Here is a 6589-nt window from a genome sequence, read left to right as displayed (position 1 = left end):
CGGTTGCAAAGACGCGATGTTCTTATGTGCTTAAATACGCTGGAGCACGTCAGCAAAGCCCGCACTTGACACGGCATTTACGACTCAGAGCAGGAAGCCGCGGCGCTGACATGCATCTCTTGGCCTGTTGCCCTGTCAGCCGGGTTTCCTCTGATGGATGCTTCTCAGAACAGCTGTTTATTAATAAAGCAGAGGCGATGCAGGAGATCTCTTTGAGATGCGCTAGACTCCAACCGCTAATTAAAATTACGGGGGAGGGGGGAGGGGGGAATTGGTCACCCTTGATCTCATCTAGACGCATTAGCAGAATTACATTTCTTAACTTTCTACATAATAATTTAACAAGGATTGAAGCAGCTAAATATACTCTTCAGAAAGCCTGCGTTTCCCTAGCACTGGCTCTCGATAAGAAGATATTGCATTATTAATGTCATGCTGGCTCTTGAAAGAAGTCTTGCATTTCCCTGCCTGTCGCTGAAGAGAGCGAGTGATGACCTGAGAGGGGTCTGGTTATGATAGTACTTACTGGAACGACACCATGGGCATTACAGGACAGCAAGGGGCGATGCTTCTGCCCTGCAGAGCTTGCAGGGGTGAGGAGACCGCTTCTCGGGACTTCAGCCTCCCCCCAGAACGGCGTCTCTGTTGTCTGGGGGAGGGTGCAGTGCCTCTGATCTGTCCGGATGGCAATATCGTCCCAGACATCCTCCTGGTCCGCTGGCACAGACGTGCGTGGCATTGATCCTGTTGTGGATGAAGGCTCACCAGGAGGCCTGTGTGTCTTCATTATCGTGGCACACATGGGCATTGCTAAGCAGCAAGGTATAAAAAAGGTGCATTTAAGGAGCTCTGTAGATGCACCCCTCCCTATCACTCCACCGTTGACCCTGGCCACCCGCAGCAAAGGGCAGCTGCTGTATCATTTCAGGCACGAGGAAGATGCCTGAGGGCATCTGCAGGATACCAGGTAGGTCCCTGGCATCTGGGTCTCGTGGCCTAGAAACCCAAAGAGCGGGCTTCCCTCAGCTCAGTGGAGGCACCCGTTACTCAAGGAGCTTTGCTTCTCCTGGGGTGCACCAGCTTGAATTAAAGCTCTAGCTGAGATTTTGGCTGCGTCTCTTGGTACCCAGGGGTTTCTGCCCCTGACGCCAGGGACCCGTGGGGCTAAACTGAGCAAGACGAGCATTGGAGCAGGTCTGCACGAAGCTTTGCTTCCAAGCCACTGTGTGGCACTGCTTGGGGCGGATGGAGGCCGCGTGTGCAGCCGGGCTGTGCCGCGGTGTGTGTGTGCCCGCACGCGCAGGCAGCAAGATGCAGTTGGAGTTGCCTGGGCGAGGGGCACGCAGGGAGCGGAGCGTGTCGGCATCTCTGCTGTGCGGTCACCGCATTCCCCATCTCCCGGGGATCGGCCTGCGTCCGCGATGCTCTCGGCCCAGGAAAGCACCACATCGCAGTCCTTCGAGGTCGCTCGAGCCTCCTTTGTCTTAACAGCGAGCCCGAGGCGAACCCTTCAAAGGAGCTGAGCATCGCGCTGCCCTGGCGACACCTTGATTTGTGCCTTTGGCAGGTGGAAGAGGACGGCGAGATGAACTGGGGACTGGCGAGTTCTCTCCAAAATGACACGTTTGCAAAGTGCTGTCAGGCCCTGCCGCGGGCTGCTTCTGTTATTCCTCCCCTTCCCAGGCCGTCTCCGGTGACAGCTCTGCCGGGCGGCGCGGGCTGGCCCCGGTAATGGCGGAGCTGCCAATCTGGATGAGATTAAATAAGGGCTGTTGTGAGCGGTTGTTTTGCTGGCGGTTCGGACCGTGCAATTTCTAGGCGGCTGATTGGCACCGGCCAAGATCGAGTCCGGCGCGGAGCAAGGGGCAGGTGGCATGGCTCCCCCACGCGGGGACGGGGGCGAGAGGAGGGGACGGGGAGACGGCTAGGCGTTGCGGATGCTTTGCCCCAGCTGCGCCCGCAGGGCAGGATCCTGGGCACCGGGCACCGGAGCGGGCGCGGGTTTGCAGCGGTGCAGCCGGGGGGCCCTTGCAACCTAATGATTTTGTGTTTAACGAGGTGGAGCTAAAAGCAGGGCGTGGAGTGGCTCGTTTTAAGCCCAGCGTGACCAAGGCTGGAGGTTGGCAGGCTGAGGTGCTCCGGGCAGAGCGGCACCCCTGGGGTTTGGGAGCCGCCGGGGGGGACGCACGCTCCCAGCCGGGTGCCCAGGCCTTCATAGGAGGGCTACAGCAAGCCGAGGTGGGATTTGCCAGCAGCCTGCTGCTGTCCTGCAGATGCCCTGGGGCCGTCGCGCTTCAGCCGCAAGGGGCCGATTCTGTCCTGCCATCGGGCACCGAAGTGGATTGGGGCAACCGAGTGCAACCGGATCCCTCCCTGCCTGAAACGCAGCTGCTGCCGAAGGTGGGCGAAGCCGCCTGCTCCCTTGTGACTCGGTTGCCCTCGATGCACTAGTGGGTTTCCAGGGACTCGTGCCAGAGACCCTCCGTGCCCTTACACCCGCTCTGAAGGGCGGTGGGTGATGGTGTGTGCATCTTTCTCGTGCCAGGGGCTCACCTGATGTTCGGCATTTACCATAAGCTGCTCCCAGCTTTCCTGGACGGAGCGGGGTAGAAATCCCAGCGATGCCATCAGCAGCAGCCTCGTTAGCGCGGTCCCGGGAGCGCCGGGAGCCGTGTGCCGTACTGGGGCTGGCTGGCAGGTGGCAGCAGCCCCCAGTGCTGCTCTCGCAAAGGGGGAGCTGGCTCCGAGCCCTGGCTGGGCTTGGTGCATTGGGGGCAGCCCTGAGAAAGTGGGTGCCAGCCTTGACCTGAGGATGCCCAGGGATGTACTTCCACGTAGCAAGGCCCGGGTTGCTCCAGAGCCCCATTTGCAAGGTCCTAGGAGCTGGGCAGGGATCGAGGAGCACGTGTGGTCCCAGGGGGGTCACCCCCAGGAGGTACTGGGGACTCCCGTTGGTCTGCAGCCTTGGGCGGGGATGTGGCTGAGCCCAACTCGGGCAATCCCGAGAGGCCTCGGGGCTCGAGCCGGGAAGGCAGCAGTGGCTCGTCCGCCGTGCCTGCGGGCTCGGGGCCCGGCGTGGGCTGCGGCAAGTGCGGGGGAGCCTTGGGCACGTGAGGAAAGTGACAGACTAGAAGGAAATTAATAGAGCAGAAAATTCCAAATGATGTGGAAATAATCCCCCAGCTTAAGGAAAGCTCCTTGGATGTTTAATTTCCGAACGCGGCTGTTTTCCCGGTGCTAAATTACAGTATCAGAGTGAGGGGCCCCGGCAGGATGCTGTGGGGCAATGGGACATTTATATTCAAACTCCGGGCCTCTCTGACGCAGGAGGATGCCCGAGACGGGGCTGACGGGGAGGGATGCCAGGCGCTTGGCTCGGAGAGGTCGCCCGGGCAGGGCTGGCTGGTGATTGTGCCCCAGGGGATCATTAGATGATTAAGACTGTCAGCATGTGCCATGTCGGGAGCCTGGCCAGCTAGGGTTCATTGCCAAGGCCTGGCCACGGGGACACCCCGCATCGGGGGGTGCATTGCCCCGCTTTTCTGGAAGTGCTGGAGGAAGCAGCTTGAGCGCGGCGCGGCCGCGCTCAGATGTGTCCAGGCCACGCGGGATCGGCTGGCTGGGCTGGGCTGTGCGCAGCAGAAACGGTGGCACGCGGGACCGGCAGAAGAGCCTCCCATCCCTCCGGGCCGGTGGGGATCCTGCCCTGCTGATGCCACGGGACCCCACGGCCTGGAGAGCAAGGGGCTGCCGGCTGGGGCTGAGGGGCATGGGCGTGGGCCAGTGGTCAAGGTGGAAGGGGGCTGGAGCTGCGTGGAGAAGAGCTGTGGGCACCCAGGTCCAAGGGACTGAGGAGCGCTGGCAGAGCTGCAACCCAGGGCAGCCCGGCGCTCGCTGGCGTCTGGTGCCCGGGCGCTGCCCCGCGGCCTGGGGCTGGCTGGGGGGAAGGAGGCCGGCGCCGCTGGGATCCACGGTCCCTGTGCTGTCGGGAGCCCGTCAGGAAGCCCCCGAGGAGCCGCCCGCCGCTTCCTGACAGAAGAAAAGAACTTTTCAAGGTGTCCTTTAGGCTTCACAGCACACGGCGAGATTGATCTGCGCTCGGCCCCCCAGAGAAAATCACCGGGCTGGATTCCTCTTGCCTTGCACACAGATGGGCAGCGCTCGCGCGCTCCGCCCGGGGGCCGCAGCCTTCCCTCGCCGCTCCTCCGACAGGCCTCGCGGCCGCGGCCGGGGGCACCGGGGCAGGGCTGGGTCAAGCACAGGGCCACGCGGCCCCGGGCTCCCCGAGCTCCTAGGCGTGCTCATTGCCACGGGCGCCGAGACCTCCAGCACGGGGCACACGTGGCAGCTTCCAGCCCTGCCCGCGCGCCTCTTCCCCCCCGTTCGTGCCCAGCGAGCCCGTGGCGTGCCGTGCCGCGCCGGCACATGTGCTAGGCCTACTGCGTGCAGCACGTGCCGGGGCGGACAGATGGGCAGTAGCGCCGTGCCACACGTGGGTGTTACCCTGGGCTGGCACTGCGTTGCATCCTAGCCAGGTTAAGTCCCTTTCTTAATTCCCTGGAGCAGCCCGGATGGCACAGAGCTAGGGTCTCCCTGGCTGCGCCGTGAGCTGCCACCTCCTCTGCTTCTACAGTCCCACTTTGATTTATTCCCCCTCCTGGGCCAGTAAAAAGGGCCGGGGGCCCGGCTGCTGTGGGCACCGCGCGTGAGCCGGGTATATTCCACCCTTGCTACAGCAGATGGAGTCCAAAGCCAAAGCAAGACGCCTCGTCTGCCTGCGTCTGTGCCACCCTGGGCACGGGGAGATGTCCCGCCGGGCGATGCACCGAGCTGGGGGGTTGAAGCTGATGTGGCACGGTGTCTGGAGGGCTCCCCGGGTGCACGGTCCTATAGAGCCTCTGCCGCTGCAAGGGGGTCTTTGCAGGGAAACGGGGTGATGGGCATGGCGGGGGGGCTGTGCTGGGCTGTTGTGGCTAAAATAAGTGGTGTGGAGCTGCCACCTCCTCCGGGAGAGCTCCCTGCCACGGAGGCCGGTGCAGCCTGTTTTAGGGGCAGCATTTTGGATCTGGACCCACAGCTGCTCTTCCTGGAGGTCTCCTGATTTCTTTCTTTTTTGCTTTTTCCTGGGGTGGCCGCGGATCACGGTGCCGTGGTTACTGCAGTCGCGTCGACCACTTGTCCGTCTGTCCTTTTCGTCCCGCGCTGCGACGCAGCTTTCCTTGAGCTTCGTTGGCGGCATCGCTCGCTCTGCCCTGGTGTCTGTCTTGCTATCTGTGCAGGAGCGAGTCCTGACCTTTAAAAACCACAATATTTAGACCTTTCGAGAGGGGCTGGCCCAGGTTTGGTAATGGCAGGGGACGGGCAGTGCGGAGAAATGCAAGGCTGGGCCCACGGGACGGAGCAAGTCCATCCATGGATGCATCATACTGGTTCAAAATTTAAACCAGAGACTTGTTTCCCAGGATGTCCAAAAAGCAAATGGAAATGCTGCATCTCTGTGGGATGAGGAGTGCCAGACCCGGCTGTCGGGACTCTCCTGGGCTCCATATTTTCCTCTCCGGTCCCGGCTCCTGCGAGAGGGGCCGCCTGCACCGTGCTCACAGCCCATCCCAGCCGTGCGCAGGGCCCTGTGTCCGTGATCTCGGGCGTCCTGCAGTGCACTGTGCCCAAGGGGTGTGCCGCAGCCAGGGACAGTGTCACAGGGCAGCAAAGTGAGGATCCTCTCCTCCAGCGCAAGAAGGCAGGAGGGGGTGGGGGGTCTGGACACCGGCCGTGACCCCCTTCCACCGAGGGGGCAAAGGAGAGTCCTGTGAGCATTGGCGAGTCTGGTCCAGGCTCCCCTCCCCACCTGAAAAGCCCGGTGCACCTTTAAGGTGCTGTGGGCAGAAAGGAGAGGGGAAGGCAGGCGGGAGGAGTGTGTCGGAGAAACCCCCGGCTGCCTGGCGTGTTGTGCCAGCACTAGCGTGTCAAGTGCTTTCCACATGAGAGGAATAGCGTGTCAAGTGTTCCCCAGGGTCCTAGTATCATTCTCCATCCCTTCCCCCCCTTCCCGGCCCTGGCTGGAGGTAAAGCTGCAGCCGCAGGAAGGCTCTGGAAGTGGTACCCGGGCGGATGCTCGGGGAGGCAGGAGCCACGGTGCTGCCGTGGAGGGGCCTGGGGGCACGTGGATAGCTGTGACCAGTCCAGTCTTGTGGTCCCTGGGGCTGGGGCAGCGGGCTGGGTTTTGGGGACACGGTCGCACGCGGAGCTGGCGGGAAGCCACGGGGCACGGCCTGCCTCGCCGCCCGCCCGCCCTTTCTGATTGAGAGTCTGCAGCTTGGGGTCGGCTGGAAGGGGCTACGGGGTCGCTCAGGCCACGGGGCGGGTGGGGCGGGGGCTTCGCTGGCAGACAGCGGGGCCGCGTCAGAGAAGTCAGGGCAGGCCGACCAGAGGAGCCGTGCTGCTTGGCACTAGCTCGGGATTCGGTCTGGTGCTGCGTCCCTCGTCCCAGGTCCGCGCCCGGGGAGCCCTGCTGCCGCCTCCCGCGCGCAGCCCCGGAGGGGAGGGAGCCCGCCGTCGTGCACCCCGCTCTCGTGCGGGGGCTGCACAG

Source organism: Crocodylus siamensis, chromosome 12 (genome assembly GCF_052110815.1).
Source record: "Crocodylus siamensis isolate JL-2025a chromosome 12, ASM5211081v1, whole genome shotgun sequence".
NCBI classification, from domain to species: domain Eukaryota; kingdom Metazoa; phylum Chordata; order Crocodylia; family Crocodylidae; genus Crocodylus; species Crocodylus siamensis.
Note: the sequence above shows the minus strand (reverse complement) of the source record.